Here is an 18,065-nt window from a genome sequence, read left to right as displayed (position 1 = left end):
AGCTCTTGGAAGCAAAGGTAACTGATAGGGAAGATAGGAAGAAGAAAAATAAATATTTATTTCACAGGTATCTGAAAGAGAGACAGGAGAGTGGAGATTGTGCATCTTAAGTGTGCAGTAAAATTGCTCAGAGGAGTGATAACACAGGGAATACATTATTACCAAAAAATGTACTATTAATAACTTATGCAGTCCCCATTTGCCGAATGTGACTTTTTTAACAAGGATGTTAGGAGCCTGGATTATTTTTCAGGGGGAATAGGGGTGTGAGGAGTGGACTGAAGAATAGCCAGAATGTCCACCAAATAATTGTGCAGGTGTCAAATCAGGTATATTCTAGTCCTTGAACTATCAGTTAATCAGGTTAATTAATGGGTACATTTCCATGATCAACATGATAGATGTCCCTAAGATGTTGTCAGCACATTTACCTGTTCCTCACATCTCTTCCTTACCTACTCTAGAAAGCATAAACTATTAATCACTAAAGAGTACATTTTTTTGGTGAACATTCAAGGTACTCTCTCAGTTGATTGTCTGACCATATTCCTTTCTTGGTACAGTTTTATACTCTCACTAAGCCAGTTCTTAGACATCAAAAGCTTATTTTTTGTAAGGTGAAGATTTTGTTCTCTTGTTTGCAGGACATTTTTGATTTAGGTCGAGGAGTAAACCATTTGAGCTCTGCACACTACCCTGAGTAATATGACCGTTTTTAATAAGTTCCTGCAACATTTTTAAAATAGTACACTGGTATGGCTCTAAGAAGAATGCGACATAAGCTAAGGGATATATGAGCTCAGGAGGGGTGATTAGCAGGCTCCAGAATCTTTACAGTAGGACCAAGAGATTATGTAGAAATTGATGATTTATCCCTCCTCATTTATCCCTCCTCTGTAAGGTGGAGCAGACTAGGAGGTTACTGAACCTACAGACTTTGAGAACAGACTAAGATGGCATGGCACTGAATCTGTAGAGCTTTGAGAACAAGTTAGGAGGGCACTAAATCTGTAGAACTTTCAGAACAGATAGGAGGACACTGAGCCTGCAGAGCTTAGTGAACTGGTTTGGAGGCACTGAACCTGTACTGTTTAAGATAACATATCTAACCAAACATATCTGGCAGTAAGACTCAGGCAAAGAGACAATAGTTTGCAAAGTAAGATACCCTATTAGTGTGTCCTTAATGTCATATCCTTTGGAAAGTTAAAATCTTTTGATAAATTTTATTCAAGGCTGTACTGTAAAGATATTTTCATAGGTTCATAGGTTCATAGGTTCATACTAGGCTATCTGCCCGAGGGCATTTACAAAGTATGGGGAACTATACCCATTATTTTGCTGTGCCTCTGTTGAGCAGTGACACTGAGGTAATCCCTGGGTATATATCTCCCATCCATTGGTCAAGATTTCTCTTGAACAAGGCCAGCGAGGTGCTCTGCCTCACATATACGGGATTTTATTCCACAGCATAGGAGTCTTTGGGTGATGAATCTATCCTCAGCCAGCCCCCCTATTTATAGCGTTGCCGAGGTTTAAGTCTCTCCGCCTTTGTGGCTCTGACGGATCTAGATTTTTGAGGAGGTGATTCATCATCATCAGGTTTGACATGGCCTTGTATGTTGTTGGCAAAGGTCACCTCTGAGCAAGCGGTAAGCGACTGAATAGAGCTGGAGTTCTTTCAGTCGGGCAGCATAGGACAGATGTTTGAGACCCTTTATCCATTTGGTGAGGAACTTTTGTGGCCTCTCCAGCTGCTGCAAGTGTCGGGCTCAATTTTTCAATGGACTTCATCAGGATGACATAGCCAAACATGTATCTTGGATATCATTACCAAGATTCAGAGCAAGATCGGGCTACTTTTTGGCATGCAAGACATTTGTGGAAGAAGTTGAGTTCACATTAAAGGTAAGACACAGTGGGGCTTGTTGATATTCCTTTAGAAGGTTACTAGTGAGTTAAAGACATTTTTTATCGTTAACTTTGCATGCCTTGAAAATTATTCTCTCTGTACTGGTATACTATCCCTCTTGTAAGCAGGCTATTATTTCAGTCATTTTAAAGCAATAGAAAGACACTTCACAAGTGGGGTCTTACAGAACAATATCTGTCCTAAATTATGATTACTAATTATATATGGCAACTGTGGCAAAGACACTGGTGAAGTCTCTCCCTGGTTTAGTTCATATGGATCAGGCTCAATTTTTCCATTGCAGGACCTTCTTTGATACTCTAAAACAGTCTCTTTAATACAAGATGCTAGCAGAATGAGTAGATTGGTTCTACTTATTTACTGCGTTGGAAAAGGTGGGGGTCTCCCAGAAATTTCCAGATATGCTTCAGGTCCTGTATAGAGGCTGTTCAGCCAAGTTTAAGGTAGAGGCTAGATTATCCTCAATTAATACTATGTAAAATGGAATTAGACAAATGTTTCCCACCGCTATTGTTTATTTTATACTTGAAATCTATAGCAGCAAACATTTGGCCTCTTTTTTCAGGATACTACATATAAAATCAGATTTTTGAAATTTCACTTTATGAGGATGACTGCCTAGTGTATTTCACTGCTGTGTGAATGCTGGGCTTTAAAAATATACAAATGACTAAACCAGTTAAGATAAATTGCGCTTCAGTTTTGGAGGTAGGTGATGAATACCCCCTTTTTTAGAAAATTCTAACCACACCATTTATGTGGGGATAAAACTCAACAGGAATTTATCCTGTTCTGTTGAATTGGTTTATCTGAAGCCCAAGAACTGTTGTGAAAAAAAAATTGTGAGCTTTATGTTTGGACTTTTTACAAAGGGAGCAAGTGGTCTCCTAGTTTATTTTACCTTTGGTCCTTTATGTGTTCCAGGTTTTCCTAGTATCCCTCCTTTTATTTGATCTCCAGGCTTATAAAGCAGGTTTTTGAGTTTGTTTTGGTGGGGGAGAATCCTAAAGTCCAATGGACTTTATTGACTCTGCCAGAAAAGACTATGACTACTGGATATGTAGCTTTACACAAATGCTTCTGTGCTCAAACTATTTCATGGGCTGTTAATGACTAACTGTAGAAAGCTGGGAGAAAGTTGTTCTCTCACTCTTGGGAGACCTAATGGGTTTTTTGAGAGTTTATGTTTGAAAAAAAGAGTCAGTTTAGAACAAATTCTGTAATTGTTACAGAGCTCCTCTGTTCTGTGTCCATGATGCAAATGGATGGAACCCTGACTGTGATCCATGTGATGAGGGTTTGATTAGATATCTTAGTGGTAGAGGAGCCAAGCATGGGGGGGGGGGTGAATGCGTGTGGCCTGCTTGCCTCTCCTAATGGGGAGCTAGTGCTTGGATGTACTCTGAGGCACACAGGGTAATGCAATTGCCATGGTAGAGACCACAGAGACCCCTTGCTATAGGGAAGGGACAGAGTTGTTTAGAGGAAATGCCTTCTTGCTGAAGTGAGGGGCAGCCCATTGCCCATCCCTTCCCAGTGTCTCACCAGGTGAGCATTTGGTCAGGGCCATGGAAAAAAACAGTAAAGCTTCATATCATCCCTAATGGCTGCCTCAGTGACACTCACTCTTGATAGACTCTCCCCTGGTGAAATGAACAAATGGACTGAAAGACTAGGAGAGGGTGTGATACTTGCTAGGCAGCAGGAGCAAACATTGAAGTAAAATGATTACAGTGCTCCACAAGATCACACAATGAGCCTTCTCTGAGGCAGGTACCATAAACTGCATGATCTCCTGCTGACTGGTCTTTCTAAACAATGGGTTGTGCATACATATGACTTTAGGTAGTAACTGGAGTACTGCTTGATTTTCTTGGCACATTACCTGGAAAATGTTAAGGTGGTAGACTGGAATAATTTTATGTGGGCATAAGGACTCATGGATAATTTCAGAGCACCTTTTGAGAAGTTAGGGAACTCCTTTAAAAATATCAAGCTGTATACAGTTAAGAAACTAGACAGTCCCTTGTTGTGGGTAAGATGTCTGGCGAAGGACAGAGAGGAGACATTCTCCAAGAAGTGGATTATAAACAGGATGCATAAAATATTGATTGCTGAAAGGTCAGAGGAGACTGAAAAATTATAGCTTGATATTACATTAAGAATTCAAGGAGCCATTCAGTAAAAAAATGGGTTTGGCTTCTCCAGGCCCCCAAATATGTTACACATTTTGAAAATGGTTTGTTTCTTCAGCTGGTAGAGTCAGTTCAAGTATTTTTACACCCCATCAAAGTTGACTCATACATTCCCAATGGTTTATTCAGCTTTTTACAAAGTGCAGTTGTGTAAGTCCTACTTAACTGTAATGGCAAATGTTTGAATTCCTCGCTGCCTCAGTAGCATTTTGGGTTATATGTCAAGTTAACCCAGTACTGACCAGTTCTCAAAAGCTCAGACTTTCCTCCCTCTCTCTTCCTGTGACAGCTGATTGGCTGAGCATACCCTGAAAGGGAAGCCTTTAGCTGTCACAGGAAGTGAGTGTTAAGGCTTTTTCACTTCCAAAAGTCAGAATCATCTAGCAAGAGTAAATTCACAGTCAATCACAAAACCATATAAAAGCCAAATCCAACAACTGAATCAGAGAGGTTGAAACCTACCTCAGCTATGCACAGGCTAGGGAATGGGGGGGGAGGGGTGCTGCCACTGAGGTAGTGTGGATTTTGAACATCTACTATTACAGTTAAGTAGGACTTACACAGCTGTACTTAGCTCATCATTTCTACTGCCTCAGAGGGAGTAGGGATAAGTGATTGGACAAACAGGAAACAGGATAGAGATTACAGGCAGGCACACAATGACATGCACATAGAGTGAAGAGAGGGGTGGGGACAAAAGAAAAAGGGCTTGTATTTGTGTACAACTACAAGGCCCAGAATCCGCAAATAGGGCTTACAACAAGAGGTGTGTGAAGAAGTGGACATGGAGTGCAGGCGGCTACAAAATGGCAATAAGTTGGCAGAGAAGGTGCATTGAAAAATGGAGCCATCACAAGGGATCATCATGAAGCAAAAGACTTTTTTAGATACATAGGGAGTGAGGTGAAAGAGGGACAGATTGTTTTGTTTTTGTTGGAATGGGAGAGAGGTCAAAGACTGGGAAAAAGTGTACTACTGGTATATAATACTTTAAGTTTTAGGGAGATTACTATGTTTGAGGAAGACAATGGAATGGGAGGAGGGACTGGATAATCCATACAGAGGATGTTCAGAGAACTTAAGATCCCTAGTTAAAAAAAAAACAACAATCAGAGGGCTGCTGCTTCTAGAGTGCTAATTAATCTGGCATTTTGGGTAGATTCCCAACACTTCTTATTAAACTGATGGGCTGCTGCAAAGATAAGTGGGTGGCAAAGAGATAAAGCTGGGGAGCCTAAAGCTGGAAGGGTAGGCAGGAAGGGTAGGCTTGGTAACTTAATGTTAGTGGGATACAGGTTAACCACACAGTTTATTATTTATTTTATTTGTTTGTTTATTTGATATTTATATTTTGCTACTGGGAAAGGTGACTAGTGATAGTAGATCATTTTCAGTGGAGGCCTGAGGAGAAAAGCTCCACTACAAATTGACAATAATAAAAATATTTATTAATTAATACCACATGAGTAAGTAGCAGTATACAGCAGTGTATGTCTTAATTGTCTCACAAATATAACATAATATACAACCTAGAAGCTAAGCAGGATCAAAATACAAACATTTAAATAATCATTAACAATGACGTTGTCAGTGTCTTATAGTATAGCATAAATGCTAGGAAAATCTAGGAGATATTTTTGTATTTTAAGCAGGCAAAGGTACAGCCTACCTGGGAGGTGGAAGGATAAGGATTCATCTGCATCTTTGAATGATAGTGGCTAGGTGAGTGGCAGTATGTTGTTTGGTGATAAAGATGGTAATGAGTAATATAGGTCCAAGACTGAACTTTTAGGGACACCAAATGAGAGGGGTAGTAGGCTAGAGAGTGTTTTTTTTGCCACTACATTTGTTGTCAGTCAGATATATAGTAGTGTGATACCTCATGAGAGAGCTGGGTTAGTAAGGGGTTTAGGATCAGAGTTCATTGAGAGCTTTTGGGGTGGTGGTGGTTGATACCTTTAGGCACACATTAGGAAGAAGGATGGGGCCAACTTCCTCCCTTCTTTTTCTGAGTTGGTTAATTGTGTTAGAAAACTTATGTAAGAGCAGTATGGCTACTGGTATATACTTTGTATACTGGTTTATAGTATGACTCCTAGCCACACTGAAGGCTATGACAGGATATAGAGTTGTACTAGTTAATAGGGGATACCACTGGGTTATTTCTGTCAGATATATTTGAAGGAGTAAGTAACTGGATCAGTGTCTTTACTGATAACACAAAGAAAGGTACATCAGTGGAAGATGGAGTGGTGTGTGTGTGTGTGTGTGTGTGTGTGTGTGTGTGTGTGTGTGTGTGTGTGTGTGTGTGTGATGGTAAATGAGCAGGAATGGCACATCAGGAACAAAATATGATGACTTTAGTGCAGTGCATAAAATCACATTAGGTAGGGTCATTCTGAACAAGCACAAGTAGCAGATTCTAGGGATTAACTACTACTTGGATCTCCATAGGGTTGTTGAATGGGCAAGATCAAGGAAGTTGGAGTGGAGGGGAGATATAGTTGTTGTACAGTGCCTTTATTGTTGCTTTAAAATGCACGTGATTGAGGTTTGAGATTGCACCTAGACCTGTTGGAATGTCTAGGTTATTGCTTGACAGCTATAGCTAGTATCGAATGATGCCATGTAGAACTCCTTTTCTGGGTTGCTACATCTTGGTAGGAAAAGAGACAAAGCCATAGTTGACCAGAGAAGTAAGAAATAAAACATGGTGAAGGGAGACAGACTAGAATGGTGTGGGTGGGGCCATTTCAGCTAAGGCCGGCCCTGCACAGCTGTACTTAGCTCATCATTCCTACTGCTAGATAATGGTCCCAGCAAAGCCTGCACTGGAAAGGAATCCAGTTTGTAATGCTTTGTGAAGTTATGAACAGAGTACCAGGTTTCTGCCTCTAGAATGCTTTCAGAGTCCACCCCCTTTCCAATATGCCATCAAAGAGGATAAGGCCCTAGTCAAGTGAGCCCTAACCTTGCCTAGAAGATCTTTGTGGGAGTACCAGAAGACAATAGCACAGGACAACCATCATGCAATAGATTGCTTAGAAACAGGTTAACCTTTCTTAGTGCCCCCATAGAAGACTAACAGCTGTTCAGCATTTCTAAAAGGTTTTGTCTTGTAATGGCAGTACTTTAGCTGCTTGTGTGCATTGAAGATATGCAGAATCTTTTCTCTCTTGTTTTTTGGATCAGAACAGAACACTGGGTGATTGATGGCTTGATTCAAGGTAATTTCAGAAACAACTTTAGGGATGAATGATGGATTAGTGCATAACACAACCTGGACCTTGTAAAAAATCCAATAGGTTTGGCCCACACTGAGAGCATGCAGCACATAGACTCACCTTGCAAATGTCAGAGCAATGAGAAAAACAGTCTTCCAAGTAAAGAATCATAAATCAGCCACAGAGGCAGGTACTAAAGGAGGTAAGGTCAATTTTTCAAGTACATAGTTGAGATCTAAGGGAGGAAGAATTTGCTTTTGAGGGGGCTCACATGCAACACTCCTTTAATCAACTATTGATGACAAAAAGAGATTAAAGAGGGGGATCCAGGGGGAGATAATATGACATGGCTGCAAGATGCACTTTGATAGAAGCATATGACAAACCTTCTCTCTAAATGGCACACACACAAATGTTTCAAAATCAGAAGGGTCAAAATCCTGTTTTGAAAGTCTCATTGTTGGCTAGGTGCCAATTAGAAACCCTCTTCCACTTGTAAATGTAAGATTTCCTAGCTGCAGTTTTCTTACCTTCTTAAATACCTGCTGCACATCCACAAGGAACAAGTGCCTAAAAGGTATCAAAATAGAAACATCCAGGCTGGGATTTGGAATTGCTTCAAGATGAGGTATACCATTTGACCCTGATGATGTATGAGCAAATCTAATCTGTGAGGAAGCTTGTGGTAATTACCCTTGGCCAGTTCCATTAATAGGGGAAAAACAACTTTGACTGGACCAAAAGGATGTCACCACTATAATCTTCATTAATTCTTTCTAAATCTTTATTAGTACATTGGGAATCATTAGAATAGGTGGATATGCAGACCATGAGAGTGATAAAGCATCTTTTCTCCAAGCATGGCTGCATCCTTCTGATATTATGTAACTTTCTTTTATGTATATGTCAATGTGGAGCTTTTTTTCCTCCCCGGGCCTCTACTGAAAAAAGCATTTTATCCTAGTCAGACCTTCCCAGTAAACAAAGATGAAAAAAAGAAAGAAAGAAAGAAAGAAAGAAAGAAAGAATTGTCTTGAAAATAATTTTGTCCCCCTCCCCAATGTCATGCAACCCTGGAGTTGGTATATATAGTTGGGGGGTGTGAAGGCGCAGCCCCCCACATTGGGGGCTATGGGGGTGAATCCCCCCACCTATTTTTGTTTAGGATCTGTACTTTTTGTTTTATTTTCTTCTTTTAAAGGAAACTAGGCGGGGTGCTTCACCCCCCATCCCCCAATGTGGGGGTCTGCACCCCCCACATCCCCCTAACCATATATACCAACTTCAGGGTCATACAACATTGGAGAGGGTGACAAATCCCAGTTTTATGCCTTGAATATTGGTTTTCAATCAAATGAAATTTCGATCAAATGGGTTTAGGTCAAATGGTCTTTCGATCAAATGAAGTAGACCCGGCTACTTGTATCATGAGGACCACTAATGTCACGAGGCCTAGAATTTTGAGGAGCTCTCTTGCTGAGGCCATGTCTAGATGAGAGAAATCCAAGAAAATACCCTGATAACTCAGAACTTTGTCATCTGTCATGAAAGTCATCCTTTTTACTGTGTCTATCAAACACCCAAGGAAAACAATTCACTGGATGGGTGTGAGAAAGGACTTTTCAAGGTTCAGTCTGAAGCCCAGGTAGAAAAGGAGAGATGTGACCTTGTCTAAGGACTCCAAGCCCCCTGAATACAGAATCTGCACAAATCAGTAAGTCATTTAAATATGGAAAAATATGGATTGCTAGGGTTCTGCAACAGATAACCACTGGGGCCAGACACTTTGTAAAGACTTGAGGTGCAGTAGATAGCCCAAAGGGTAATGCTCAAAACTAATAATGTAAGCCAGATACAGCAAACTCTCAAACAAATTCCTGAAACTGGGAACAATATGAATATGATGATATCTAGAGTCACCATAAAACAGTAGTCTAGGTGAGAGAGGGAGGATTTTCTATCCACTACCAAATGTATCCTGTCCAAGTTATTCTCAGAACCCATTTGTCTGAGACTACCTTCATCCCGGGTGCAGGGATGAGAAAGAGCCTAGGGGAAGGAGGAAGAGAAGGAAAGGCTGGGGGCACTTTGTGACTCAGTATAGCCATTCCTTTTCAGGGAGTTATTCTTTTTTAGAAAGGAACCACTCTTGTTTGGTTTTGAAGAAACAGGCCCAGTAGAGATCTGACAGATCTTTTAATGTCTGCTTCAAAGAAATGCATAACATGTAAATGGAAACAGAAGACCTTGCCCATGGAGGCGGATTTATTGGATTTGATGAAGGCCATACATGTTCTAGAGCTGGACCTAGAAAATTTCAAACTCAAGGAGAAAGCTATGAACCAATGGATGATTTGAACTGTACATATAACCGTTTAACTTATCTTTTGGGATTTTTAAAGTAACCTAACACTACTGTTAGAGTGGGAATATGTTGTATCTAGACAGTGTTTTTTGTTTGTTTATGGGCCTAATATAGCATGGACTCAATATTTTTATAAATTTCTTTTATAGGTGTTACTGGATGCTCTTTAAAATTCTGCTTATCCTTATGATATCAGGAAATTTCAATGACTTCTTTCACATTTATATTTTATTTATTTATTTATTTATTTTTGCTCCAGTTACAGGGTAGTTAAGTTGTAAATGGTTTCTACTTTTATTCTTAATTAAAACATTTAGCTGGGATGTAAAATTAAAACTTAGCTTAGCAGCTGAACAGTAGTACATTGTTTAAATATAATAAGCCCTTACAGGAGTTCTCTTTTCAGTTACTACAAGAGAAGTGCCAAAATCTGCTAGGTAGAGACTACAATTCTTTCCAGGAGAAGTGTGAACTAACGCAGCAGATTAGGCATAGTACCTGCACATGACCTCACATCAATGAAAACATCAGTCACAAGTATGCTGAAACTGTAGCTTGAGCTGCTGTAGATACTACAGCTGACAGGACATCTAACTGACCTGCTAGATCAAGGTTAGACCCACACTGCACATTCACTAGTTGACTCCTTCAGTTAGCTACTACACCACATTCTGGGCTGTCACCTTTCTGACTCTCAGCCTTTCTATCTGTCAATATTTGATTGGCTTATATTTGATTAATGGCTTGGGTGTTAAAATAATGATGGTTATCTAGTGATCTTGGTAGCTCTAAGAAGAGGGCATAGTATCATCTTAACACTCCAGGTGTTCATGGTCTTTTTGGCTCACTGCTTCCACTACTGGGATGCACTACTGGTGGCTGTATTGGCTTACCATGATATCATTAGTTAACCCAGGTCCTTCCATTCATCACATTGGTTCACTGCCTGATTAGATCACTTCTGCCTCATATCCATTGCTATCGACTTACTGACTCTCATTCTCTATTGGCTGTACAACTACCATTACTGTCTTGCCTTTGAGCCCCCTCCTTGGTCTTCTTATCGGACAAAGTCAGCTTCCCCCTCATTGTGCTCATTGGCTATTTGCTGATTGGTTGCCTAGTGGTTTATTCCACCTACCTGATAATAGTTAGCTGACTTATCTAGCTCCCATATAGATATTTTTATTAGTTTTGATTATGTTGTTTAGTTTGATTCAGTCACAATAGCCTCTGTTTCTATGAAGCATTTTGTAATGTTTGTCAACTTTTAGGATCTGGGACATGCTCATCCTCATTACTAGACACAACAATCCACCAGAAAAAAAGTATTCTGTCTCCTCTAAGAATCCATTTCATCTGGTTATTTAGAACCACTTTGGAACTATTTACCAAATCAGTTCTTCAGTTAGCCACTATACCACAGTCTGACCATTACTGCTTTGACTGTCAGGTTGCATATGATGCCCCTTTATATTTATAACTTCTTTTTAATTATTATTGTCATTTTCCTATCTGGCAATACCTGGCTGATTTGTGCTTGCTTAATAATTTATGTGTTATCAATAGTGATAATTGGCTTAGAGTTGGTGGCACTCTTGGTAGCAGGAGTCAGTTGTCCTTTGGGTCCCTTATTTGATTTTGTTATGCACATTTGTTGGCCAGACTGATTTTGCATGCTGTGATTAACTTATGTCTTTCTTCATATTTCATCAGTTTGTTGCCTGATTGGTCCACTTCCCTCTTGTATCCACTCTTATTATTTCACAGACTTCTTTTATCTATTGGCATTACCAGCTTCCACTGCTTCCTTGTGAGTGGTCCCCCTCTTTAGCCTTTCCATCGGATATAGCTAGCTTCCCCACAGCTTCCACTGGATAGTTGTTAACTGTCTGCCTGGAAGTTTATTCCATCTTTCTGACAACAACCCAGGTAGCCAATCTTTTCAGTGTTCACAAGAAATTTGTGATTATATGTTTACTGCATATTTAACCTGAAGAAAAGGCTCAGAAGTTTGAGTATGTATTTACTCTGCTATAAACGTAACTTCTGGGTGTGAATGATTGGCTAAATTGTGAAATGAGCAATGGAGCAATTAATAATCCCTGAGGTACAGTTGTGTACATAAACTTACCATAACACAGATGTTCATATGACCACTGCTGCAGTAGTCTAGGGTACATGCTAGTAACAGTCAGCCAGCTTCCAAAGCTTCAGGACACCTTCTACATACCCAAACAGTTAAATAGCTCAAGCTGAGCTGGCTAAAAGACAGGTTTAAGTGTCAAGTCCTTTGGGGCTTTTATGTCAACTGAGAGAGGGAGGCTAAGCCCTGAGATGACATCATTAGAAAAACAAAACAAAACACAAAAAGTAAATGTCTGTATCATAACATAAAAACTAGTAGCAGGCTTTCTTGCCTCTGTTAATACCTGCTGCATGTCCTCAGTAGGCAGGTACCTGAAAGGTATTAAGAGCCTATCACACAGGCAGTAAGTTGAAGTTGTTTGGGGTCAGCATGTATCAAACACCCCTGTTCTTATGTGAGTATATCCAATAAAACAAGGGGGATGGAGGGAGGGGGCCACCACTATAGCAGTGATCATTTGAACATCTACTGTTAAGCTAAGTTTACATACATAACTGTTCTATCTTCGTTTTATTGGTCACTGCTGCAGTAGCCTAAGCTACATGGGTAGTTTACCACAACTTAGAATTTCTGTAGAAGGGAAAGGATCTAGGAGTCCCTGGAGAATAGTTCAAGCAAAAGTTGACCTAGACCTGAAGGAATCTAGCTTGTAGTGCTTTGTAGAAGTATGTACATAGGACCAAGTAGCAACTTCTTGAATACTTCTACAATCTAACCCTTTCCAAACAGTCATACATGAAGCCAAGGCCTCAGTAGAGTGTAGAGTGTGCCTTTCCTCTGCCTGGAATAATTTTGTTGTAGTAGGAATAACAAAAGGTGACAACCCCTTGGAAATAGTCAGCTTTGACATAGGCTATCATTTTTTCTTACTTTCACAAGAAATGATTAACTGATCAGAAGCTCTGAAAGATTTTGTTCTGTCAAGAAAGTATCCTTTCTCCCATTTTTAGATACAGGGAAGAATGTAAGGAGATAGACAGATTTGTTTAAAGTAAACTCAGATATCACATTAGGTATAAAATAAGATTAGTTCTCAAAGAAACCCTGTTTCTGTAGAAAAATGAAATAAGGTTGACCCTACCATAAAAGCTTGCAACTCAGATACCCTTCTTGCAGAGGTCAGAACAATTAGTGAACTGCTTTCCAGGTTAAGAACCTCAAGTCAGCAAGATGAGCTGGTTCAAATAGAGCAAGAGTCAGCTTCTACACAAACTTAACACCTCAAGGATGCGCCACCGGCTTTCGTAAAGGTCTCTTACGTGATGCCCCCTTCAAAAACATTTTGACATGAGAATGCATTCAAAGAGGGGGATCCATGGGCAGACATGCTGAAATGGCTGAAAAATTAACCTTGACAGAGGAGTAACACAGGCCATAGGAAAGTAATTCACACAAATATTGCAAAGCCAGAGAAGCACTAGCCCTGAATGGATGCTGGGTATGTTGTTGGCACCAACTTGAAAACATTTTCCATTTGCTTGTATATGATTTTCTAATAGCAGGTTTTCTGGCCTGTGTTAATACCTGCTGCTTGTCCTCAGTAGGCAGGTACCTGAAAGGTATTAAGAGCCTATCACAAATGCAGTAAGTTGAAGTTGTTTGGGGTTGGGATGTATCAAACACCCCTGTTCTTATGTGAGTAGATCCAATCTGTGAGGAAGTTTTTGGTAATTGCCCCTGGCCAATTCCAAAAGAAGGAAGAACCACTGTTGACTAGGCCAGAAGGAACTCAATCATAATGATGTTGGGGGATTCCTTCAGAATCTTCAGAAGTATTCTGGATAGGAGTGGAAAGTGTGGAAAGGCATACAGGTGCATTCCTGCCCAAGGAAAAGAAAAGATGTCTGTCTTCCAAGCCTTCTTGCATGAAGTCCTAGAGCAAAATCTTGCCAGCTGATTGTTTATAGAGGCGGCAAAAGGATCTACTTGAGGAACTCTACACAGATGGATCAAATCTTGGAAGATCCCCCCATCTGGTTTCCATTCATTAGAGTCTGCCATTGTCCTGCTCACACAGTTTTGTTCTAATGGAATATAGGTTGCTTGTACTATATCCCATACTAGCAGGGCTAGTCTACATAGGGGTAAGATCTGGTTTTCATCATGCTTGCTTATGTACCACATCACTCTGGAACAACTTGAAGTGGTCCTGGGGGCTAAAAGTGATTCAGAGAGATGAGGGCCTTGATAAGGGCAAACATCTCTTTTATGTTTAAGTGCTTGTGTCTGTCTTTGTTTTCCCAGATACCTTGAACTTTTATCCACCTTGACACTGCTCCCCCAAGCAAAGTCTGAGGCATCTGTGGTGACTTACTGCTTTGGAGTAGGAGGGGGAAGGGGAGACTTGGATTCAGGGGTATTTGATGTCTCTACCAAGTGATTTCTCTTGTCACAAATCCCAGAACTAGAATATGAAAAGATAATGGGTGTTGGTGCTGGGACCAAAGAAACATTAGATACCATTGAATCTTTATCATGTGGAGTCTTGGCAGCGGTATCATGAGAAATCATAGATGCCATTAGACCAGAATCCTGAGATAATCCCTCAAACGATCTTAAATGTGTTGAAAAACTTGGATTAGATCTAAATGCAGATCTATTTTTTCCTGTGGGAAAAAACACTCTTTTGTGCAGAGGTACCTCACAGACACCCCAGGAACACAATCTTGTGTGATAGAATCAAAGAAGACTTTTGAATGTTCCCTTGTAATCCCAATCTGTGTAGGAAATCCTTCATCCAAGTGAGAAATTCCTCACTTTGAAAATAGACTCTGCAAAGATAAGCAAGTCCTCTAAATAAGTTAAAATGCAGATACCCTATATCCTGCAATGGACTTGTATGCCAATGTAGTACTATGGTACTATGGTACTGGCAATAAAATTTTGTTTTTAAATCTGAGCATATGTGTTATGTGGTCACATTTTGCATTTTCTGGCTGATGTATTTGTAATTTGGAAAGGTAGTTCATTACAGCTTGATAGTTTTATAGCATATTTAAAATCGACCACAAATTTCTTTTTTTTCTTTTTTTTTTTTGCTTAAACAATTTTATTAAGATTTTACAGAAGGATAACAAAATATTACAATACAATATATAGAGAAATTAAATAATTAAACAAAGAAGAGAAAAAACAATGAACAAAACATATCAAGTCAAAATATCAAAAAGCAACTATTTACAAAGGTGTCTATACATGAGAGAGAGAGAAAAATCCATATGATTATGAAGTAATCTTTGGTTGCTAAACAATTGATGACTGGTTATTAAGCAGTTCTTTAAGTTTCAACCAAGAGTTATAACAAATGGTAGTTCTAGTCATTCTTTCCTTGATCGTAAGTAATTCCAGATGACAAACTTCAGTTGCAATGGTTATAAATTCTTTCAAAGATGGGTTTGATTCATTTTTCCAATTCTTGGTGATTATTTTTCTTGCAATTGATAAAATACTCCAAAGAGGTGAGTGATTTTTTTTTTATCACAAGAAGGTATTGGAGTATTAAAATCGACTACTAATTTCTTGAGATTCACTTTTGCATGTTCTAAAGAGACTATCAATTACCTGGATGTAACATTGGTTAAGGATACCCAGCAATATTACTTCATTCTAGATTGTATAGAACGTCCAAATTTTCTAATACTTTTTTACATTTCACTAGCAATCATCCTTTTTTTCAAAAAAAGAGTCTTGTAAAAGATCAAATGGTGCGTACTTCTTGGATAAATTCTGAAGATGATCAATTCTTGTTTGAGATTAATAGAGTGATAGTCATGTTTGTCAGTAGAGGTTATCCACATAAAATATTAAATGAAATTAAAAGTGAAATATGTAAAAATGAAGAAATCATTTTTACCCAATAATAGGCAAACTCTTGGAAAGCAGAGAGGCCCACAATATTGATGTAAACAAGTACGAGCAGACAATGGTCACTAAATATGGCAATAGCAGCAACACTATTAAGCAAATAGGAATAACTGGAGACTGATTGAGAATGATCCACATACCAATAAAGTTTTAGGTAGTGGTCACTAGTTTGTATATGAGACATCTGAACCTCAAGGAAAAGTTGGAAAGAGGTAGCACCTACTGTGATTATATTAGCTCCACAAAAAGTAACAAGGGTATGATTAAGTGTGGTACATGCCAACAATGTAAATACATATTTGAAGGGCAAAGTTTGAAAATGAAGAGTTGTAAATATGAATTCAAACTATTTCACACCTGTGATTGTAGTGTGGTATAGATTGTTTTTTGTGATTTCTGCCATGGTTTTATTTTGGTAAAACTGAACATGCCCTGAAAAAGTGTATTTATCAGCATTATTATGATTTTAAAAATTCTAATGAGAATAATGCTCTTTTTAAGCATAAGTTAAATTGTAAAGGAAATAAAAAGTTTTATTTTTTTATGTTGAAGCAAGTTATACCTAATCAGAGAGGAGGGGTATGGGAAAATAGACCTGAATATCGTGAGTTGTTTTGGCAGCTAAGGTAGATGCAAGTTCCCATCCAGGACTGAATTATATGGTTTCATTAAGCTTTGTATTAAAAATGCAGGCAGCTAAACTTTAAAAGTGCTTTTTCCAAGTGTTTTAAATAAAATTATGTACTTGCCATAACTAGGCATCTGTGTTGTCCATTTTTATTCTTCCTCAATGTATGGGTTATGGCTCCAATCCTCAGATCCAACTCAACTGCATTCTACAGACTTTGGCTCCAACTCTCAAGCTCCTCCCTCTACCCATAATGCCCTAGTCCATCTGCAATACTTCAGAATGAGTTTGCTGCCATAATGATTTCAGTAAAATATAGAAGAGGAGAATAGAAATTAGAGCGGGTCTCAAACATGGAACTATAGGTTCTAAACAAATATACACCAGGTCACTCCAGAAGATGACAGGAAGGGGGAAAGGGGGACTGAGGAAGAACGAAAATGAACAACACAGATGTCTAGTTATGGTGAGTACATAACTTTTATATCTGATGTTGTCCTTTATTCTTCCTCAACTTAAGGGACAGAATCCCCAGCTACATAAATCTTGGGTGGCCCTCATGGAAGGATATTCCAGAGAACTGCTGAATCAAAGGCAGCTCTACTTCTGGAAATTAATTCCAGTTTGTAATGAGTAAAGTGGTATGAGCATTGGATCATTTGGCTGCTGCACAAATATCATCCATGGAAGTTCTTGACCAAAATGCAGATGAAGGGGCTATGAATAGGCCTTAGGAGGTTTTGGTAAAGAAAGACCCCACTGAGGATAAATCCAGGAAATGCAGTTAATTATCCATTTGGCCAATGTAACTTTAAAAATTGGAAAAGAGACAAAAAACTGGCCTGTTTTCCTGAATTAATTTGTTCTGTGTAAGTAGAAACATAATTGTCTATGCACATCCAACAGATGAAGCATGTATTCCCCTTTGTTTGAAAATTTGGGAAAGAAGACTGGTAGATGAATGGTTTGATTAATATTAGATTCAGAAGCCACTTTTGGTAGGAAAGAATGAGTGGTCCATAAAGTGACCTTGTCTTTATGAAAAATTATGCAAGGGGCTTTCGATGAAAGAGTCTGGAGTTCGGATATCCTTTTTGCTGAAGTAATAGCCACTAAAAAGATTGTTTTCCAAGATAGGTTCTTCAAGTCAGTTTTTGCTGAAGGATCAAAAGGATTTTGAGTCAAACCTTGCAGTACTACTGTTAAATCTAAGGGAGGTGAAGGGTCTTTCACTGGAGGTCTAAGCAGGAAGGTGCCTTTTAAAAACATCATACATAACTTAGAAGCAGCCAAACAAGAATTTTTTATATGCCATGAATGATAATTTGAAATGGCTGCCAATTGTACTTTGAATGTGGAAAAACTAGCACCTTCTTTAAATAAAGAAATTGCAAAGTCTAGTATTGCTGAGAGGGGGCAGTGGATGGATCACTGTCATTTTCCAGAGCCTAGATTGAAAATATTTTCCATTTACTTTTATATATCCTTTTAGTGGAGTCTTTTTGTGAGTATAAGAGTATGATGCATACTGGGGAAGAAAGCCTGGGCTGTCTGGCTATTAATGGAACTGAAGAAGCCATGTGGTCAGTTTGAGGGCTGGAATATTGGGCTGTTTCAACTTTGAGAGATGTGACAGGAGGTATGGACTTGGGCCTAGTATCCAAGAAGGATAGCAAGATGAGACCAAAGGAAGGGAAACCACACCTG

This window comes from Protopterus annectens, chromosome 7.part0, assembly GCF_019279795.1.
Source record: "Protopterus annectens isolate FY-2018-M chromosome 7.part0, PAN1.0, whole genome shotgun sequence".
Taxonomy (NCBI): domain Eukaryota; kingdom Metazoa; phylum Chordata; order Ceratodontiformes; family Protopteridae; genus Protopterus; species Protopterus annectens.
The sequence above is the reverse complement of the archived record's forward strand: the minus strand, read 5'-3'. Positions refer to the sequence as shown.